This window comes from Paroedura picta, chromosome 11 (assembly GCF_049243985.1).
Source record: "Paroedura picta isolate Pp20150507F chromosome 11, Ppicta_v3.0, whole genome shotgun sequence".
Lineage (NCBI taxonomy): Eukaryota > Metazoa > Chordata > Lepidosauria > Squamata > Gekkonidae > Paroedura > Paroedura picta.
In genome coordinates, this window is record NC_135379.1 from 1300337 (window position 1) to 1322941 (window position 22605).

General features: G+C 51.2%; 1 protein-coding gene across 20 annotated transcripts in view; it reads left to right on the plus strand.

The window, feature by feature from the left end:
* Positions 1–22605, plus strand: part of MAP4 (microtubule associated protein 4) — a 145774-nt gene that overhangs the window by 10462 nt on the left and 112707 nt on the right. For 19 of the 20 annotated variants that reach the window (XM_077304286.1, XM_077304284.1, XM_077304287.1 and 16 more), the window contains exon 2: positions 22090–22138. The gene's annotated coding sequence lies outside the window, so the exon portion shown is untranslated. Of the gene's footprint in view, positions 1–22088; positions 22139–22605 lie in introns of all 20 variants that reach the window. The other variant, XM_077304271.1, reaches the window with a different exon arrangement.

The window sequence follows — 22605 nt, forward strand, 5'->3', positions numbered from 1 at the left end:
GATTATGCGTTTTGCCCTAGGGTGACCCTCTTAGTCGCTTGCAGTGGTGTAATTGATGAATGACCGGATTTGCCGGCTTTGATATCTGCGCTAAGAGTATTCATAAAGGCTGTCTTAACTTGCTTACCCTTTCAACCTAATTTCAAACTCAAGATGAACCCACAGCAGCAATATCGTGAGAACCAGGTGCATGATCAAATAATAAGCCTTTCTCTATCGGTTGATTTGATTGCTGCCATCAATTATAGCCCAGGGTAAATGTGTGTGTGTGTGTGTGAGGGGGCAGAGGAGGCCTGCTAGCATGCTCTGAAATCATGTAAATCTAGTTAATTCACTTGCAGATAACTGGGTTTGGATAGCAGCCTGCCAGCCTGAGAGCTTGCCAGCAATTTGGCAATTAAAATTGAGCCCTGATCTCCTATTATGTCATTGCTCCCCAGAACTGGAACATGCAGCAATTAGGAAAGAATGTGTAGGTTTTGCAAACACTCTGGAATGCCGTTGGTTAACCTTCTTTTGTGAGCTTTACAATGACAGCTTGTGTGTGGCTGAACGCCTAAATCCTGAAGAAGGGGAAATGGGACATTCCCCTGATGAGGCAGGAAAGAGCAAGGGAGAGTGGGGAAGAGAGTTGTCTTTCCGTGGCGGAGATGCAGGTTCCACGATGTGCCCATGCATGGAGCTCCAGGCCACCGAGGGAGCTGGGGGTGATGCCGCAGACAGCCTTGGCTCTTGAGGCTATTATGGGCTAGGACTGCCACGTGAGAGTTAAAGTGCTATGGGAGTGCTGAGAGCAGCCTTTAAAATTTACTCAAGATTCAATGTTTACTAACAGTTTAGCTAGCCAGACCCACAAATGCCGGCTCAGTTAAATCAGGGGGGTCAAGGTAGATTGTGCAGAGTGAATCAATACAAGCAACAGGATGGGAACAATTTCATTGTTCAGTAAACAATGAAATAGGATTCAGAAATCAGAAATGCTCAGGCTTTGGCAGAAGGGTAGGGAAGCTGAGAGAATTCCATTCCATCTTCTGCTGAGCCCTTCTAGCACTGAGTTGTCTATGGCTGGGGGGGGGGGTGTCACTCCTGTGGCTCAGGCAGGAGGGAACCTCCACGTTCAGAGGCAGAGGCACCAATCCCCTGATTCCCAGAGCCAGGAGGCAGGGTCAGAGGAGGCTTTGGCCCCTGATGCTGAACTACTCTGAATTCCACCCCCCCCCCCCATACCTAGTTGATACTGTTCTACGCGCTTGAAGCCGTTACTGCAGGTCCTCTCCTCTGCTGCCAGCAGGAACCTTTCCCTGCCCTCCTCTAAGTGACAAATTTAGAGTCCAGTAGCACCTTTACGACCAACAAATTTTTATTCAAGGTATGCTAACTAGTTATGCGACCCCAGAGCATGCCTTGAATAAAAATTTGTTGGGTTTAAAGGTACCACTAAATTTCTTCTGCTACTTCAGTCCAACGTGGCTACCCACTTGAATCAACTTTTCAGATACTTAAAGAGGGCTGTCATGTCCCCTCTCAGCCTCCTCTTCTCCAGGCTGAACATTCCCAAGTCCCTCAGCCTTTCCTCATCCCAGATCCTCCTTATTGCTCTCCTCTCAATTTTGATATGATGCTTCTGTTGATACAGCCCAGGACTGCATTTGCCTTCTTTACTGCCGCATCACACTGTCTGCTCATATTTTGCCTACAGTCCACAAGTACCTAATTCACAGGCAGTGCTGCCCAGAGGTTTTCCTCCACTCCAGGAGGCCTGCTGCTCATTTTGGTGACCCAGATGTAGAACTCTGCTCTCCTCCTTATTGAATTGCATCGTGTTCTGATTTGCCCACTTTTCCAGCATGTGAAATCTGAGCCATCATACCGTATTTACCTGGAAAGATGACCCTGAATGTAAGACAGCCTCCTACCTTAATTATTCACAATCATTTTTAATTACAATACACTTATCTGCAATTTGTATGTGATTTGGATGACAGTAGTGAAGCGGGGGGGGGGGGAATCCCTCCCCAAACCTGATCTTGGGATACAGGATAGGGCCATAGTGACAGACATTTCTTCCAGTCCCCAGATGGTCGGTCTCCAACTCTACCACTCCCCCCCCCCCCCAAAAAAAAAGAGGCTTTTCACCACGGTGTCTGTGTGTGTTTGGCCATGAAGGCTTGATGCATGAAAGTGAAACGTGGCTTGCCATGGTGAAGTCTCTGCTCTTGAGTTCCCAGGAGATGGTTGACATGCCAGATGCTCCAGGCCTCATTGTAATATGGTGGGTGGGCTTAGGCAGGACCCTCCATGTGCAGGCACAGAGCCCCTCACTTGTCCATGCCTGGGATTCCTGCCTCTGGGATTGGCTGTGGGTGGAGGAGAGGCAGCTGGCGGAGGGAGGGGGGAGGGAGGGAGGGAGGGAGCGGCCCGGCGTGGAGCAGCTTGGAGCCATTGCTGGCGGGGCACTTCCGGGGGGGGGCCACTTGTGCAGAGCCATCACTTGGCACTCCTTCTTCTCTGAGCGGGAGCAGCGAAGGGAAACCCAGAGCGGACGAGCAAATTGTCACACAGCCTGAGAGCGTGCCGACTGCGGAGCTGAGTCTCAGCAGAACTTTCAGGGCAGGGTTGAGCAATGCTGCCAGCATTTGCTGGCAGGGGCTCATGGGAATTGTAGTCCGTGGACCTCTGGAGGGCCGCAGTTTGACTACCCCTGGGTAGAGCCATGCTGTACAGGGCCCATCCTGCATGTGCCCTGCAGATAACCTGGGAGATTAGCCTAAGAAGGGCAGGCGTACCGTCTGGAGTGGGTGTGCTCTGCTCTTGGGCCGGGGCCCGTGAATCTTCGGCTCAGCGTGTCTTTATTCCAAGCTCTGTTTCTGGTTATTAATTGTTACTTGAAAGGACTGGCAGTCCCTCGCTAGCTGATGAGAGGGTTTTCGACTCCCTTATCATTTCTTAATTTGTATTTTTATTGATGTGTGCTGGAACATTGGAGATCATTTGGGAAAGCATGCTCTGACTCACAGGAGCAAATGCTGGCGTAACATTTCTTAATCTCAGTGGTGGTGCTGGATTCTGGTTTGGGTTTCCGGCCGCAGGGCAGACTGGCAAGGGTAGCCCCAGAGGCAGTATCCCTCCTTCAATCAGTTGCTGAGGAGCACGGGCAGGCGGGAGGTTGCTGCTGCAGCCCTCCTTGGGGGCTCCCTAGAGGCGGCTGGTTGCCCCCTGCGTGAGCTGAAGGCTGGACTGGATGGGCCTTTGGGCCTGCGGCAAAAAGAGTCTTCTGTTCTAGTCTGTAATTAGCACTGGGGGCCATCGTTCTGGGTTATTTTGCTGCTTCATATTTGGTCAGCTTCACAAATATATACAGTATGAAACGGTTGGGGTTTTTGTTTAGTTGTTTGTAAAAAGTTTTAGCCCTTTTTCAATATTTGTAAAACACCATTCTTGCTGCAGCTGTTATATATGTAGAAATAGATGGTATAAACTTTAAGGAATTGTGTGCCTGATTTTTAAAAATCAGTAGAAAAACCTCTGTGTACGTACAGCTGTCCCCTGTATTCCAGAGGCTGATGGCTCTTCTTGGCCTGTCTCCAAACACAACAGTGGTACCACCAGCAGGCACTTGCTGTAAGTTTTGGTAATGCTCCAAGTCAACAAATGACTTCGGCTTGTCATCTTGTGACAGGTTTCTCGCCTATTTAAATTAATGGAGAAGTGAGTATCCTTTCTTAGACAGAAGGCCAAGAAAATGCCATTTATTGATTATATATGAGCTTTAAAGCCTGTTGCATCCGTAAATACAGCAGGTGCTAGCATCCCCTTTCCTCCCCCCCCCCGGCAGCTCTCCTGCCAGCACTCCCCCTTTGCCCCAAAAGGCCTGATGCAGCCTGTCCAAGCCATGGCGGGCCCATTTGGGGGGGGACAGGAATGGAGTTCCCTCCAGGACTCCCCCTGGCCCCAAAAATGCCCTCCGAGGCTTGGAGAGGCTGTGCAGGCCTTTTGGGGGGCCGGGGTGAGGGGTGGCATGACAGCCCTCCGCGCTCCCCTGACAGCCCTCCAGTATGACCTTGGAAATCCTCAAAGGTGGAAGCAGAATCGCTGCTGGTGTTTCCCCATTTGAAAAGCAGATCTAGAGAGAGCCACAATTCAGTCGTTTTGTGTGGCTAGACTGCCAGTCTGAATGCCGGAAGACCTGAGTTCAAATCCCTCTCTGTTGTGGGACTTTGGGCCACACACAGTGAGTTCCGTCTGTTGTGCCTCACATGGTTATGTGAAGCGAGAAGGGAGAAGGGCGGGTCCTGTGTACCTGTGGCTTCTTTGGAGAAAGGATGGGATACCAATGGGCCAGAGCGGGGCTGCCTAGCAAAAGCTCAGAGTTCCCGTTATCCCAGCATCCCATGTGGAAGCCCTGCCCCCGCAGCAGGGACCGTTCTTGTTGGAGAAAGTGCTGCCGGAAGGAGGGTTGGGTTGGGGCCCACGGGCCTCCTTTTAAGGAAAGAAAATGCCTGGGATCTCAGGGTAACATTTGCCTTGGTCCTAGGGCTCAGGTGGGCTCTCAGTTGAAACATGCTTCATATGAACCTGTGAGAACTTGAACCTGTGATTTTCTGCTGTATTCTTAGGAGTTTATCAGGTGTGGCTGGGCTGGATCTTATCCTTTCACTGCACTGCTGTGTTTGGTGCCTTCTCTGTTTCAAACTAACAGGGCAGCTTCAACACCGTCCAGGATTTCGGCAGGTTGTGCAGGTATGTGTAGTTCAGCGTCATCGCAGTTTGGACCTCAGTTCCTGTGGCTTGCAGCGTCTTTTGATGGGGCAAGTCTTCATGCATCTGCCTGAATTCATTCCAGTTAAATCCGAAATAACTGTCCAGGAGTTCCTCTGTGTGCTTCTTTGGTTTGCATATTGGGGGCCGATCTGGCCGTGCCAAACATTTGGTTAGGGGGACCCGCCTCCTGCTAAATGTGAGCGCGCTCTTCTTTCTTGACCCCTCCCCCTTTTCCATGTGAGCTTTCAAAATGCCATTTGGCACTTGGTCTGTTTCCATTAAATCAAATGAAGGATATTTATGTCGTTATATAAATGCAAGATGCTCCGTTGTGGTGCATAAATGCGTACTGTCAGGTCCATGCTATGTTTTATGGGAAGTTCTTTAACAGTTCTGCATCCTATGATTTGGGCTATTTAGTCTTTAGAACTTTTATCTTTGTTTTTGGTGTTTGTTTATCTTCCCCTGAAATCCAAGGCCCAGCTTGCTCTAATATGCCTGGTCTGTTTTTGTAGTATGCTGACTATAGCCTTAATTCCCCCAATTCAAAGAGCAATCCTTTGTGATATCACCATATGAATAAGGAGGTTACTCTTTAGTATGTCTCTTGCGTGTGATTAGAGATGGTCTTTTCCTTTAGATCCTGGTGAGTCACTCTGTCTCTCTTCCTCTTTCTTTTTGGTGGTTACTCAGTTCCCACCATGGTTTACTTTCACCTAAGGCTTCTAATCAGCTTTGGGTACCATGTCAAGCTGATGATCCCCCTGAAAATAAACATGGCCTGGATAAAAACCGTCTTCTGCAAAGCTAGCAACTTCTCAACTGTAAAAGCGTAATCCCCTGGCTATGGCGGTGAAGGAAGTCTCGAAGATCATAAACTCCCAGCTAGGTCGGAAAATAACTTCCAGTTGCTAATCCGGTTGGAGCATAAACAGGGGGACCAGATGGCGTTGCCACAATGCCCGTCTGTTTTATAATATTTCTCAGGGGCTGGTATTTCTGGCTAGTTGTGTCCAATACTGCAGGTGTTAATAAGGCAGCTGCTTTAAGTTCCCTGAAATAAGCTCATATGCTCCTTGTTCTGTGAGTGAAGTGCCATAAAAGTCCCTTCTGAATTATGCGGAACTGAATGAAATCATATCCAAGTTGGTATCCTTGTTGGTCTGAGTCAGTAGAACAAAGTTTGACTCCAGGGACACTTTTAAGACCAACCAAGTTTCATTCTGGGTAGACGCTTTCCTGTGCAGGCGCACTTCTTCCTCAGAATGCAGTCAGTACATTTTTTCATATTTTAATGCAACTTTTTTGCCTCGCAAGAGGGTCTGATTTGGGCCATGGAAACTCCTCTCTTTGTAGTTCCTTCTACAGCTAGAAAAGGGAGACCCCCTTCTTTGAGGAAAGGCATCGCTGGCTGCTCACGACAAAAAGCCTTTTGACTGAGTTGGCCCTGAAGGGTGATCTCATCTCAGTGACCCATCTGAGCCATGCGCAATCTTCCAGCTATTTGCATAAACAAAACCGTGCTGAGCTGCCCGACCACAGAAGACGAAGCCGGCAGGGTTTGTGGGATGAAAGCTGCAGGGGGGGAGTGTGAGTGTGTTGAGGAAACCACCTTGTGGTTGGACACGCCAACTAGGTTCCCCTGCTTAATCCTGAGATTTGAAATGCCTCTGAGAGTTTGAGCCCCATGGCATCTTTAAGGCCAACAGGTTTTAATTCCGGGTGTAAGCTTTCATGGGCAGGCACCCTTGGAAGTCCCCCTCCGTCACCATGGCTGGGAGTCGTTGATAGACTTGTCCTCCGTGGGCCTGTCTGATCCCCTTTTAAAGCTGTTTATTCCTGTGGCCAGCCCTACTTCCTCTGGCAGCAGATCCCACAGCTTAATCCAGGGGTAGTCAAACTGCGGCCCTCCAGATGTCCACGGACTACAATTCCCAGGAGCCCCTGACATCTGGAGGGCCGCAGTTTGACTACCCCTGGATTAATCACTCTCTGCCTAAACTGGTATTTTCATTTGTCTCTCCTGAACAATCTCATTGGATGCTCTGGAGTTTTGGTATTTTGGGAGAGGGAGAAAAATTCCTCTTTCTCAACTCTCCCCACCCCATGCATAGTGTTATAAACCTCTGTGATGTCAGACATCTGATGCTGGTTTTGCATACTAGCTCTCCCTTGTTTGCCTTTAAACTTGGTGAGGTCTCTGGATCTTGTGTTTTCCCTTGTTTGATTTGGTAATTGTTTGAGCTCCGCATAATGCTGAGTCCATAAATATTTGTGTGGCCCTTTATACTGGCTTCCTGGGAATGGCTGGGATAATCCGGGAGCATTTTCATGGAGAAGGCACTTTCCTGTTTCCCCCTCAAAATACTTTAATCATAGAATCATAGAGTTGGAAGGGGCCATACAGTCCAACCCCCTGCTCAATGCAGGATCAGCCTAAAGCATCCAAGAAAAGTGTGTATCCAACCTTTGCTTGAAGACTGCCAGTGATCACTTATTATGTACAGAAGGAGAAAAGGCCAAGGATCCAGTAGCACCTTAAGGACTATCAAAATGTACGTGGCAGGGTATGAGATTTTGTGAATTTCTGCTCACGACTTCAGATACAGAAGAAGTATTAGACTGCACACTGGAGTAGCGCTAGTGTAGTCTCCAGCCTATGTTTCTGAGCGAAGGGAAGACAGACATATTGGCGGTGACGTTGCATCATGATTCCCTACGAAGTAGGCAGAATTAAGTCTGGACTGGATCCTTTTTCAGGATCAAGTACTTTTATGGCGTGACTCAGAGTCACCTCGAACCTTCGTTTTCTAGGCAGGGGCTGAACGCAGTCGGCAAGGTGTGGGCCTGTGTGAAAAGCCTGTGTTGGAGTTTGTGCTGTCTCATTCTTCATGTTTCCTGGCCCCATGGGTACCTCTGAGGATTACTCTGAGCCTCTGCAAATGGAGGGAGGGGACAGAAATACTCTCAGATTTCGGGTTGTGCGCGTCAGCTCGGTTCAGCCCCCTTGGCGATGCCCGGGGCCAGCGCTGCTGAGGCAGCTGAACTGAGCCCCTGAAGCGCACACCCCTGCGAGAGTCTCAATCCATCACTTGTGCTGGGGGCCCTCCCAGTCTAAGTGCCTCCCCCCCTCCCCGGGTGCTGGTGGGCGTCCCCTTGAGTGACTGGCCTCTTCACCTGGATATTGGGGGGAAGAGCTTAGAAGCATCTTGGGGTGCAGGGGGAAGGCTAGCCATGTGTTTCAAAGGCTGTCGTGACAATCGAGAGGGTAGATCCCGGCCAGGCAGCAAGATTTCGTTTCTCCTTGGGTGGAAGTCTTGTAATGTAAAGTGCTCTTGGCAGTTACTGGCTGACCTTTGACATCTCAAGAGGGTTAGGTGGCCCTAATAGGCCCGGAGAGCGGCCGTGCTGCGTCTCTTCTAGCACTTTAACAGCCAGCCATGATGGTTTCAGGCGTCCAGTTACTCTAATTGGGAAACAAAAGTCCTTTGCACTCTGTAGCTGGAAACTGAAGGAGGCCAGGGGAGCAGGCAGAGTCACCTCCCCCCCCCCCTTCAGAAGCTGCTGCTTTTAAGACGTCTCAGGTTTCCCCCCTGGAGTCGGGGGTTCTGCAGGAATTGAGCGGCTGAGGTTCTTTCAGCCATGGCTGCTTCTCCCTGAAACGGTGAAAACAGCAGCTCCATCTGACTTTAAGAACTGGGGGAGCTGCTTGTGGACCCTCCCGGAGTCCCGTGTTTCAGTGGGTTCTCAATCCTGTGCCGGCGTGGCGTGGGGGGCAGTTCTGTTAGCGTTGTCAACGCTTGTTTTGTGTGATCGTGTTACTCCTCTTGCCTGCTTCCCTGCCCAGTCTCTTCTCATGTTCTGTTTAAACTTCAGTTGACATTCAGATGCACCAACAACCGTTCTCTTGTTCCCACGTATCTTTGGGCTCTTCCCTCCCTGCGTGCCCTTTTGTGCTCTTGGCTTCTCTGCTCCCCTCGTCCTCCGGGCACCCTCTGTGCCTTGACTGCCTTCTTTCTTTCCTCGCTGCCCCCCATTGTTGGAACTTTCTCTTTCCTGGCAGTCATCGGGCTCCTTCCGCGTGCTGCATCGAAGCCCTCGTAAAAACCTGCCCCTTCACTCCGGCATTGGACTGGTCTCTGCGCATCCTCCATTTCTCCCCTCCCCTTTTCTCTTGTGCATCTTAGGCCATTTAGATTGTAAATTTGAGAGCAGGGCCTAACTCTCCCCTTTTCTTGACATATAGAACTTCCTGCTTGTCCGCATGCCGGAATCGGTGAGGCCCCCTTTACCCTTGGCACAGCCCCTAGACGAGGGTCCCCAACATGGTGCCCCCGAGTGCTTTGGCAACCCCTGATGGCAATCCTGGCGCCTGCCAAGTGGCTTTAGAATGTGGGCAAGGCCCAGTGGGGCTCTTACCCGGCAGGGTTTCTAAGGGGCCCTTGGAGAAGTGGCTGCGGGGCAGATAAAAGAATGTCTGGGTGACAGCTGCCAGCACAGTGTTGGTTTGGTCTCTCTTCTAGTGTGTGTGTGTGTGTGTAGCACACACACACACACACACGCACACACACACACTTATTTATAAACAAACCAACAAATTTCCGTGCCGCTCTTCCCTGAGGATTCAGGGCAGCTCCCAGGGAGGGGCACCTTATTACTCTAAATATATATATATATATTTTGCCCCTCTTTTCCTCTGCACTTGGGCTTCCTGCATATCCTCCTGAGGTAGCCGTTTTGTGGTTGGCTTCACCTTCCACAGCAGTTGTTTTGTGGTGTGTCAGAGTTCCAAAAATGCTCACGGGCTGAAAAGGTTTGGCACCTTTGCCTGGGGCACCGTGCAGCAAGGGCCAGGCATGTGACTCAGCATTTGTCCCGCTTCTTCTCCTGGCTCTCGAGGTCCGTTCTCTCCGGGCTCGCTGCCCCTTCTGAACCACAGTTCTGCACTTCAAGTGTAAGCGGCTTGCCCCATCTGTCTCGCTGGCATTCTTCTTTAAAGTCGGAAGGACGATGAGGCTCCCGGACTGGGTGGAAAGGGGTGTGTCGGGCACAGGGCAGAGCAGTCCGGGTGACCCAGGCAGGTTTAGTGCCAGCGGTCTTGCCGCTGCCCAGAGGGGCTGGTGTATGTCTGGGCCTGTCTCTGCATCTTCTCAATGGCCATTCAGTGCTGTTGACTCGGTTTTCTGGGCTCCTGTTAGTGTATCTGATGCAGACATTTAATGCATCCTTAAAAAAACCACAATGTTGGGGCTTTTTAAGAGCCGGGGGGGGGGCTGTGCAGCAGTGAAGACGAATTGTTGGCTTCCTTCCCCCTCAGGATGTTGGATCTCAGCCATCCAAAATGAGCTGTATTCAAGAGGAACTTTGCAGCAGATACTATTTATTTTATTTTCATCATTTATGCCTCCTCTTTCTCCCCAGTGGTGGCCAAAAGTGGCCTATGTCATTCTGCTCTGCTCCAGGGTATCATCACAACAGCCCTGTGAGGTAGGGTAGGCTGTGGGAGCCCAAGGCTGCCCGGTTGTGTTTCTTGGCAGAGTGGGATTCAAACCTGGGGCTTCCAGATTCTAGTCCCACACTCTTAACCTCTGCCCCATGGAGGCTCTCAGGCATCATTCCCCTCCCTCCAAGCCTACGAAGGGGAATCTGGCATTGAAAATCCAAGTGGAGAATTGTCCTGTAAACGTCCATGCCCAGTGCTCATTCATTCTGATTTTGTTGTGAAGACACAATGCATAACAGTGCTCGGTACCTGACAGGGTGCCTCGGCTGCCCTGGGTTCACATTCTAGGCACATGATTGTGCCTTTAGCGTGTGCAGCCGGTGCTTGTTGCCCTGTCTCCCTTTCCCACACTTGGCAGTTCCAGGCGTGCAGAATGCCAAATGGGTGGTTAAAACCAAAGGTTGCGGTTTTCTCCGCCTGTCATTTTTTTTTTTCTAACTAGGTAACTACCTGACTTGGCCGTATTCACAGCAGGCCAACTTTGTGCCAGAAGTGGAACAAAACCTCTAATCTAATTTGTACACAAGGGGTGCCCACAAACTTTGTTGCTACAAATGTAAGGCAAATATTATGACAGCTAAACTTAATAGTGGGAAGACGTTTTTGAATGAGTGTTTAGATGGTCGCTGGGTTTGGTTGTCGGAGCTTGGTGTGAGTTGTAGCAGGCCCACACAGCCACAGGCTATTTTGGGACTCTGGGTTGAGTTACAGCCGTGCCTTTTGGTGCAACAGCCCTGTGGGCCCTGGGCAGTCACAGAGCTTCAGATGATCCGAGGCTCCTTGACTTGGCACAGTTAGGGAGGGGCTCCAGCAATTTAATTGGCTTGCCAGAGGCTTTATTTATGCTCTGCCTTCTCCCCCAACAGGGACCCCGGACAGCTGACATTGTTCTCTTCTCCGTTTTATCCTTACAGCAACAGCCATGCTGTGAGGTAGGTTGAGCTGAGATGGTGTACATTTCCCAGGGTCACCTGACAAGCTTCCATGTCAGAGTGGAGATTTGACCAGGTTAAACTCTTGGAGGAGGGGGGTGTTCATGGGCCCTGCCCTGCTGGTTGAAAAGCAGGTGGACACGTTAGCCAGGAGTGCCTTCTGTCACCTGCATCTGATTTGCCAACTGCCCTGTTATATGGATTCCTCTGATCTGGCCATGCTTATCAAGGCTTGTGTAACCTCATGGTTGGACTGCTACAGCACATTGTACATGGGGCTGCCCTTGAAGACCCCCTGGGAACTACAATTGGTCCAAATTGCAGCAGAACAGCTGTGGTCAGGGACAAGCTGCAGGGAGCACATGCTGCCCATTTTAAAACAGCTACCTTTGCTGCCAGTCTGTCTCTGAGTTCAATTCAGGATGCTCTTTATGACCTTTAAAGCCCTTCATGACCTGGGACCCATGCATTTGAGGGACCATCTCCTTCCTTACGACCCTCTGCACCAACTGCTGGCATCAGGTAGGCGTCTGTTGGCTTTTCCACCACTTAATCGTGGCCCCTCTGGCTTCGACCAGAGCCTGGGGCTTTTCTATCATGGCCTCAGATCTGTGGCTTCCTGAACAGGTTCTCTCCCCAACATCTTCAGCAGACTCTACAAGGCCTGCTTGCTTTCCAGGGCTTGAATGGGCAGACATCTTGTAAGGGGGAAAGGTAGGAGAGATTTTGGAGTCTGCTTTTATTTTTTATTTTAGCTGAAAATGATTTCTACTATTATAATAAGTGCCCCTGAATTGCAAGGGAAAGCAGGAGATAAACGTTTTAGCAAATTAATAAATAAAACTGGGTCTCCCGGTCCTAATCCAGCACTCTGGCTGCTGCACACACAGTTAACTCTAACTCTAAAGCCCTCCTTCTCCCCAAGACAGAGCACTGGAACTTGGACTGCCAGGCTGACCGGGCAGCACAGCCAGCCCCACTTAGGGTAGGTGGCCTTAAGGCAAGGGGCCAGTGGGGCTTGTTCGTTCTCGGTTTCTGGTATAAGCCATTGGTTCTGCCTCCCGTAATTGAATGCAGAATATTGTTCTGTCTGTAACTTCGTTAAAACTGCGGAGTTAAAACTGCTGAGACTTCAACGATCTAATCCTGCTAGTTTGTGTTAAGAAAGCAGCGACGCCGCTTGTACCTGCGGGCTTCTGTTCTGCCTGAAATAATGATAGGGATTGGTGGAGGTGCTCAACTGTTATTACTGGAGTATTGATTCCTAGAGAGATTCCGCAGATGCTTATGCTGAATTTTAATGAGCTAATTGCTGATCTGTCTTTGGATTTGGACAGATGAGCAAAGTGGAGAACTGTGGGATCAGCAAGAGTCTGCAGAACCCTTTTCTTGAGGGCTCGGCAGATTATTATCGGGGAGAAGGTGTAGGAACTGGGTCCAGCAAATACCAGGGAGCTGTGGTGTGACAGGCGCCCATTGTGAGAAGCTGGGCTGTGAAGGAGGCAAATAGGGGAAATAATAGGGCTAAGAATAGGGCCACAAGTACTAGGAACAGCAAGGGAGCCCCGAACAAAGGAAATGGAGGGGAGGAATCTTTTGGAGAACTTAAAAGGTTTTGCTGTTGGGCAGCTATGCGGCATCATGGCAAGGGAGAGTTCGTCTTGACCAATGGGCTGTGCAGATTGTTAGTCAGTCTGCACACTGGGCAGTAAGATGGGTGCTTTGGTGGCCTTGCATGAGTTTTGTTGTGGGTGCATTCCGGCTCCTTCTGCCCAGGGACTTGTGGAAATCTTGAGGACTCCGTGTGTGTGCTTTATTTGTTTTTCCTTTTCTTTTCCTCCTTAGTGTTTAAGATAAAACATCAACTTACGTCTTTGTCTCAAAGACAGAGCTGAAGTTAGGTTGAAGATGAGCAAGGGTTGGTGTTGTCATCCAAGATAAGAACATGAGAAGAGCCCTGTTGAATCAGACCAGTGAAGGCCCGTCTAGTCCAGCATGTTGTCTCACACAGTGGTAGACCAGTTCCTCTGGATGGCCAACAGCAGGGCAGAGAGGCTGAAGCCTTCCCTGATAAGGACATCAGAGGGATCCTGCTGGCTCAAGAACAGGAGTCCCTATATTCCAGCGCCCTGCCTCACACAGTGGCCAACCAGTTCCTCTGGAGGTATAGCACTAGCACATAGAAGCCAGAGCCTTCCTGAGAACATCCGAAGAGCCCTGCTGGATCAGACCAGTGGTGTATCTAGTGCAGCAACCTGTCTCACACAGTGGCCAGCCTGTTCCTCTGGAGAACCACCAGTAGGGTACAGAGGCCTTAAGTGAGGCCTTCCCATGATATCTCCCGGCATTGGGATTCAGAGGTTTAGTGCCTCTGGATGTGGAGGTTCCCCTCAGTCACCATGGCTAGTAGCCACCGATAGACCTCTCCTCCACGAATCTGTCCTGTCCCCTTTTAAAGTTGCTTCGCCCTTTCAGTCTCTCCCCCAGGCCAATGTGAGGTTTTCTTATGATTATGTGGATCTTGCCCGGCCGAGGTGGGATTCTGTAACAGTTCCGGAACAGCCCTCTCCAATAGGCCAGGGAAACGTCCCTCTGTTACGGTTCAGTCCAGTTCGGTACCATGGCGAGTGGAAGCCCAACTTCATCCTAGCAGGATTTCACAGGCCGGGAGGAGCAAAGACCAAACTTCCAGGTGGTGGCTTTCACCACCGCCAAGAACCGGGTCAGCAGCATGGGCGTGCGTCGGAAGGATGATAATTCTGAACAATATCTTGTCTAGACGGTGCTGCCAACTCTCACCACCTCCTCTGTTTTCAGATTAACATCCAGATTGGATGAGAAAGACCTTGTTCGCGCAGAATCATGTAAAAGTGTCACCATTTTGTAATCAAAGTGTTCTGACTTCACCTGAGGAGTCATCAGTTTTCAGGTGACATAAATAATTCAGCTGGGTAGGATTCGGAGGGTGCTGAGGCAGCGATAAAACAGTAATATTTGCAACTGTCACCACCCCCTCCTAGGCTTTCAGGTGACCTCTGTAGACATGATTTGTTTGATCTGTGGGAGTCTTCTCTAGTCCACCTTGTCAGTTAGCGCAGCTCTTCCGCAGTTTAGTGGGCTGCAAGGGAATTGACCCCGAACTGGATAGCCCAGCATAGCCTGATCTCAGCAGATCTCAATAGAAGCTGAGGAGAGTCAGCCCTGGCCAGTATTGGGATGGGAGAGCTCCAAGGAAGGCCAGGGTTGTGATGCAGAAGCCAACGCCTCATGCCTGGAATGCCCCGGTGGCGTCTCCCTATGTGCCTCGATGGCACTTTCCAACTTCACAGAGCTGAATTTATGGGAGAAAGAGGATGCTGGGGAGGGAATCTTACCAGTGGCTCCTTGGAGCCTAAACACGCAGTATGAATTCCTGCTTTCTGCTCATTGCTCCTTAACAATGTTGTAAGATATTTGCTGTAAACAAAATTGCTCGGGAGGCTTTCCGGGGAGATTTTTCATTTAATGTGCCCACCCAGGGGGGCTTCTGAATAGGACTTATGAAGCAGAACTCTCTCTTTTATCCCTTCTCTTTGTCTGCACATGATTGGGATGTGTCTCGCCTGGACCTTTGCCCGACCTTCTTGGCTGGTGTCAGCAGGCAAATGCACAGAAGTTCTGCTAAGTATTAGGGGGAGGGATGCCTCTGCCCTGGGAAGGACTCCTTCTTAGTGCAATGAAGTCCTTGGAAAGGGATGGAGGAGGGCCCTCCTGACCACACCATTCAGGAATGGGCTCTGAGCAACGGGGTGGGTGTGAACGTTCTCCGTCTTTCCCAGCATTCCCTGGGGTCATGGCTGGACGGGAGGCCTCTAGCCTGCCAGTCGGAGCCTCCGGCCCTTATAAGCTGCCCCTGCGATTTACCCCTTTGGCCTCACTCCCAGCGGCAAAGAGTTGTTCAGACTTCGCCAGATTAGCTGTTGGGGGAGATTCTTGGCCGGCACGTGGGAAGCATTTGTAAGGAGTGGTCAGCCTTGGGCTGTGTAAATCCTGGACTCCCTCTTGGCCGGAGCTTTGAAAGAGCTGGATTGCCTTTGTGGCTTGCAGTTGAAATGCCTGGATTGGCCGCCTCTCAGGCTGCTGCTTTCTGTGACTTCTGCACGTCTGTTGCTGGTTGTGGTGCCGTCATCTAGTGGGCCGTTGATTCCGCAGTCAGGCGAAGGTTGCTGGCTGCATACCCCCCCCCCCATTGATAAAGAATACGACATCAGGCTCTGCTCCACTCTGCTGGATTCCTGCAGCACTTGGACGTTGTCCACAACGGACAGACTTCTAGTGATCTGGTTCAGGGGCTAGGAGGCCACTCCTCGGCCTGCCCTTGGGATGGATAGATGGATTGGCTCAGCTGGAAGGAGCACCATCTTTCAGCTGTGCCTGACTCCTAGGCTGGGCTCTACCGAGTCCCTCCCAACCCCGCCATGCTGGTTCTTTTGGAGAAGCCATGGCAGCTTCACTTGGTGGGGGACTCCTGTCTGCCTGGGGAGGGTTGCCTGGAAGGAGGACTCATGGGCTCCACCGGCTGCCTCTTTGCTCTCTTCCCAGTCCAAACGGTTCTGCAGCCCTCTGGGACGGCCTGCCAGCGTGAGCGTGGAGGTTACCTTCACTCCCTCTTCGCCAGAAGGTGTGTGGGAAGTCTCATTTCAAAGCACATTTTGTGGCAATTGGTTTGGGGAGGTCAGGCTGTGCTGCTTTTGCCTTGCCTGTTATCTCCCGCTTTCTGTTTGATGCTCTTTGCTGCTCGGTCAGCCACCCTGAGTAAAAGGAGATAAGGTGGGAAACAAAGATTTAAAAAAATAAAACTAGATGCCAGTAAGGCGGGAAACGTTTCTTCGGAGGGCAGGGTGCCAGGGTTCGTCCAGAATGCCCGGTCAGATGAGATCCATCTCCTTTGAAGGCTAACTTCACGGTGAACGTAAATTAGCATCTAGAGCTTGAATGACAGCAGGAAAATAGCCAAACTTATTTATAGGAAGTACGATCTTCAGCCAAAACCCCCATCATAGACTTGGGATTCAGAAGTCCAATTTGTGCATGGGGAGGGGGGGTGGCATCTGCGGCCCTGTACTTTGGGATGAATGAGCCCAAGTTTTAAACAAAAGGGAGTTTCTGGGCTCGGGCTTGGCTCTATTTTTGACATGAGTGGGCTGTGGTTCCCGGTCAGTCCAGCACTCCTGGTTTGGCTCTTCAGGCACTGCAAGTCCTCCTCTGAGCTAAAAGCAAAGGCTGCATGGAGACTCCATCAGGCAGGCAGATCGCTACAGACTGGTGGCTGCATAAATGGGGTTTGAGTGTGACTTTTTGTTTGCAGCCCTGTTACACTTGGAGAAAGCAACCTAGACCTTTTCCCAAAGTGGCGGCTGAGATTCTGGGCTCTTTGGATGCTGAACTTGTGCACAAATGTGAAGAGCGTTAACCATTTTGTTTAACCAATTTGTTTATCTTGGTCTTGTGCTTCACGGTGTCTCCCCACCTGCCAGAAAATGGCAAGAGATGCAGCTTTATGCGTCAAAGGATCTTTGCATAAATAAATACCTCGTATCATTAACACAGTGTGGTAAAAGAACAAAGTTTGAGTCCAGTGGCCCCTTAAGGAACCACAAAATATTATTCAAGGTCTAAGCGTTCATGTGACGTAAATTTATGCCTTGGATTTTAAAAAATCGTCTAAAAGGTGCCTCTGGACTCAAACTATTTTATGGGTTCGGACCAACACGGCTAGCCCACCTGAATCGCACAGAATGGTAATATTGCCTTGAGAAGCTGCAGGGCCATCACCAGGGTCTTCAGCAGCAGCTGGAGGTCTCTCCTGCAGTCATTTCTGTGTGGCTTCTCTGTGTGTGAGAGCGAGGGGAGGGGGGGGGGTTATACTGGCAATGTATCTGCTTTGCATGCAGAAGGTCCCCGGCTCAAAAAGATTCAGGTAGCAAGAGACTGGTGCAGCTTGGATCTCATCAGATCTCGGAAGCTAAGCAGGGTTGACCTTGTCTTTGGATGGGAGACCATCCAGACATCCCCGGTTGCTGTGCAGAGGAAGGCAGTGGGGATGTGTCTGTACCACCCGGCACCAAGTGGGGGAAGGGGCTCTGGGGGCTTCTGTCTTGCGGTGGAGGGGCAGATGGCCGTCACAATCCCTGCTTCAGACTCCACTCCAACTGACCCCAAGTGCCTGCAGTTTGGGGGGCTTGTCTCGGGCACGGCATTTGAATGGGAGCTTAATCCGTCCATAGCTTTGTAACCTGGATTATCGCAACATCTGGACACAGCCAGACGTTTTTGCTTCGGCATCCTCTGGTCGTGTGAGGATACCGGGCAAGATGACGGACGTGACGTTTGAGGCAGCAGTGCGGTGTGAGCTTATGTGGAAGCAGCTCCTGTTGAGCAGAACGGGCCTTGGTCGGTGTGCCCAGAAGCAAGGGCTGGGGGCTGTGAAGCATCAGGAGTGAGGGGAGCCTATGCTCTTAGTCACAATTATAATTTGGGAGCTGGGCCCATTATGGCATTTAGGGGGTTGGAGGGCATGAAATGGGATTTCGGGGTCCAGACGGAAACCCATCATGATTTCCTAAGTCACTTAAATAATGCTCAGGCTCAGAAGTGGACTATTCCCACCCCTGCCCGTTCAGCCTCTTAGCTCCACTGGGTGACGGGTCAGTCTCACTTTCAAAAGTGGGTCAGGATTTAACATATTTCTTCTAACTTCCAATTGCGTTTTAAAAGGCTTTAACAAAAAAAGGTCTACAAGTTGAAACGGACAACTAATTTTGTTGTGTTTATCCACCCCGTGGCGCAGAAACTTGATTCTGAGCAGGGAACGGGCCTGAAACTTGGCCGCCTGACCTGTGTGGAAAGTGAGCCTGCCGTGCCTCTGGTGTAAACACTTGAGTGAAGGCCTTGGCCAAGAGCCCAGCTGGAAGATGTGCTTAACCAAGAGCCGCATTGTATCTGGCTCTGTCCTTTGGACAAGCTCCGATTACTCTCAGGGGCAGAGATGGTCCGCTCCGTTCCAAAGAGGCTGAGGTCTGGCCTGTTCGCTTTCAGAAATTGTGGCGCCCTCAAATGAGAGGCTGGGCTGTCAAGGGCAGCTTTGGGGACTTGGGCCAAAACCCCTCGGTCGGTCGAGGCTTCGTGGTGCGTCCCAGGGCAGGCGTCCGTGGCTTTTATTCCCCATTCCCCATAAAACAGGAATGGCAGGGCTCTTGTGGCGTGGCTGGGACAAACGCAGTGAATGCCGGAAGGCATTCTTCACATGGGAGACAAGGGTGCTGCATCTCCCACTTGCTGTAGCTGGTCCTCCCCGGTAGAAGACCTCCCCACCCCCACCCCAGTCGCTAAGGTCATTGCGGAAATGCTGCTCTCTGAGCCTGCAGGCATGCATACAATGCATGCAATGAGGCCTTTTGGCCTGACACATCTTTATGCCCAAGTTCCTCCAACAATAAGAAGTCAAAAATCAAAATGGCACAAATGTAATGAAGTCTTTTTTCTTTCTTATTAAATGACTATATCCCTGATTCTCAGCTTGTCAGCATCCGTAAATTCCAGATGTGGGCAAGCACCACGGGGCCCAGGTGTGCTGATCCTGCTTTCATGCCTTCCTCCGTGACTGCCAGGGCATATGTGGACAAGATATCACAGTTCCCGCATTTCTCCGTGAACAGGAGCCTGGAATCCGCCTCACCCAGGCAAGAGCTCTGCTTTTCTCTGGGGCCGTTTCTTCTCACGGAGTCTGCGACAGACACAGTGGGATGTGCCCCTCCAATCCCAAAACACAAAAAGAAGCCAACGCCCCAGTTGCCATTCGCTTGTGAATTTGCACTGAAGCCCCCTCCTCCTTTTTGGCAGCACCTGGCCTTTGGCAGGCCTGGATGTGTGACTATGGAACGGCTTCCCCCTGGCCCTCCCTCGGAAGAGTGGCGCTTGAGTTTCTTGCGCTCAGAGCTGAGGAGGGAGCCGTGCCCTTGGCCCCAGGTGGCTTCTGGGTAGCTTTGCCCGAATGGCATCCCTCCCTGGGGGGTCTGCGGCTGGCCCGTGCTCGAAGGAGCCATGCTGTGAAACGGAGGCGGGAGGCGTCGTTTTTTGGCAGTGCCCTGCCCCTCTTACTGGCAGCCAGCTCGGGCCTCTGCTACTTTTTGCTTCCAGTTGGCTGTCAGATCGAATATGCCCGGGATCATAACTTTCAGAGCATAGCATGATAGGAAATTTCCTATCGCAGAGGCTGAGAGAAATGACAGGATGGAAAAAGATGCCTAATTAGCTTGTGTCAAAATGCTCACTCTGTGCCCCCACCCCCACCCCCACGCCCCCCAGAGTCCTCCCAGGAGTTGCCCCAGGACAAATGAATGTTTTGGGATGGAGAGCAGAGGCCCTTTGAGGAAAGCTGTGTGCCTCTAGCATCTCCTGGCAAGGCTTGGTAGCCAGAAAGGAGGCCCAGACGTCCTGCCTGCCTGCCTGTGTGGAGGGCCAGGAGGCGGAACTCTTGCTGTGGGCACATGACCCTTCAGGATCCTGGCTGGGCTCTGCTGCAGCTTCCGTGTCCCTAGGATTCCCTGGGGTTTATCAGTGAGGAAATCAGTAATGGCAGATCGGAAAGTCAGCTGCCAAAAAGTATTGGGTGTGAAGCCACAGCCAGCCTGGCCGGCAACTGGCGTGTGCTGAGGGTGACCTCAAACAAACATGCCGTGGCACAGATCAATGTGGAGAGGGAACCGAGGGGCTGCGGAGGTTGACATCTACGGCGCATGGCTTGTGTGTGTGTGTGTGTATGAAATTCCAAGGCGGTGACACTATTCCTTTCTGTTTGCTAATGAGCTTTCATATGAAGAGAACCAACATCTTTGAATATGCTGATAGTAAGTCAATGACTCTGTGGAGTCTCCTGCACTTTGGTGCCTTCATGAGAAGACAAGAGTCAGTGGAAAAGACAATAAGCCTAGGAAAAGTTGAAGGTGGCGGGAAATGAGGAAGAGGGATGGACTCTGTCAAGAAAGCCACAGCCCTTGGTCTGCAAGACCTGAGAGGGCGTTTGGGAGGTCAGTCACTCAAAGAGTCATAATCATCAGAAGAAGCAGAAGAAGAGCTGTTTTTTTTTTAACATAAAGGAGTCTCAAAGCGGCTTGCTATCATCCGCCCTTCCTCTCCCCACCACAGACACCCAGGGAGGTAGGTGGGTCTGCAAACGTGGGGAGGGGTGCCCTGGACCTGCAGAAGAACCTCCCCCTTGCCTCAGCTCACATGGAGGCCTGGCTCAGTTCTCCTCCTGTTGCTTGTCCTGGGAAACGTCATGCAGCTTTGTGTCTGGCGCAATCAGTCCAAGGCAAGCCGGCTGGACAGCTTCAGCGATTTGGAAGCTGAATCTGGAGATGAAGGAACTGTGCTTTCCTTCAACAGAGCAGAGGCTCATGGAGGTGGGCAGGCGCTGTCGCACATCTGTCACTCTGAAAGCTCTCCTGATTGGAGGGTCCTCGGCTTAGCTTGGCTGCGGGGTGGACCATCCTCTGGGAAAGGGGCAAAGGCTTCACTACTAGTTCTTCTGCAGATTATTTTTCAGCACAGCTGCTGTGTTTGCAGTAATCTCTCTGCCCTCTTGCTTCTGAAATTCATGGATTAATAGTCTAAAAAAGCAGCCTCTTTCAAAGCCTCGGGGTGAACCCTTTTGACATAAATTTGTCTGCCTTTTTGTGTCAACAACGCAGAGAGCTCTCTGTGGAGTTGGCCTTCTGAATCCCAGCTCAGTGGGAGCTCCACCATTCCCGTCTCCGTTGGTGCTGGGCCTAGGGAGATGAGATTTAGGCCAGCTTGGGGCTGCCAAGGTACTCAGAGGGAAGCGGGGTTGGTCCACACTAGAACCTTTTTTTTACATCCTGGAGCACCTTTGAGATGAACAGGAGTTTCGGGTATATGAAGAAGGGAGCTTTGAGTGCTGAAAGTTTATGCCCTGAAACTCTTGTTGGCCTCTAAGATGCTCCTGGAGTCCAATCTAGCTATGGGGCTTCTAAAATCTTCAGAGGCAGGGGACAAGGAACGGCTCTGCCCCAAGAGGCTAGTGGACCTAAATGGCTTCCTCGTGGCCCTTGATGCCTTTCTGGCTTAATAAGTTTGGCTTCTCTCTGGAATAAGATATCGCATTCTCTCTTTTTCCGCTGCTCCAGGGATCTGGAGCTGGTAACTGGTTGTTAGTTTCTACCTTTGACCTTCCCTTTGATCTCATTGGGCAGCATTTCTTGCTCTTTCTCAAACCACTGTCATGGTTGGGGACGGACCGCTGGGGGAGCCATGTCTTGGGGCAGGGGCAAATGCTTGGCTCAGAGAAGGTCCCCGGGGCGGTTCCCTGCAGCTCTACGGAAAAGGTGGCGGGTGCTGGGGAGGGAGAAGCCTCCCTTTGCCTGGGACCCTGAAGACGATGGAGCTCAGGGAACCAGCGGTCTGACTCGGGTGCTCATGCGTTGCTGGGCCCTGTTGGGCCGTATTCGACGCGCTTAATGTTCTGTGGCTACGTTGCTGCTTTCTTGGTCAGGAGCTGGCTTCTTCTGATGGGAATAGCTGCATGCTCAGTTTGCGTGAAGAGTTCTGTGCATTTTTGGAGTCCTGTGCAATTCATTGCTGAATTAGTGGGCGGCTGCCTAGGCTGTTACCATAAGGGAAGTTTATGCTCAAGGAGCACCTAGAACTGGGCGGGTACTTCATGACCCTCTCGCCTCCTGGATGGGTGAAGGGACCAGAAGATCAAAGGCAGTGGGGTAGAAGTCCTGGTTTTCCTGGGTTCTTTTGGTAGCTAAACTCTTCTGTGTGCATTCTGAAGCTAGAATACTGTGCTGGAACATCAGTAATTGTTTGTGTGTTTTTTTAATTTTGCAGACCGTCAGTCTGTGAGGTTCACGACACATTAACGGAGCATCTGCTGAAGGTAGGAACTGATTTTTTGATGCCCTGCTGCATGCTTCAGTGTACGTGGAGAGTGCCCCACCCGGCAGTGTGGGTGACTTTCCTGTGGTCTCAGAGAGCTCCAGAGTCGTCCTGTCTGGCTAGCAGGCAGTGGAGTCTCAGCTGAACTTCTTTGCTTCTTCTCCATCCCCATTCCGTGCTACTCGGTGGAGGGTCCAGATGCAAAGCACTGAGGCTAGGGGAGAAGATCTGCCCCAAGCGAGGGGGCCTTCCTCTGCCGGAGGCTTTTCCTTGCCGCAGTCTCTTCTCATCTGTTCTGTGGCAGAGAGGGGAACCGGTGTGTGGCTGTGGGGGGGAAGAGCCAGTGGTGCTACTCCAAGAGCCACCCGCAAACATCTTCCTGCCCCAGTTGGGAGGGAGGCACAGTAGTCGTTGGTCACCTCTCTCAGGCCTGCTTGTGTCGCCCTCGCAGTAGTCGCTGCCTTCTTG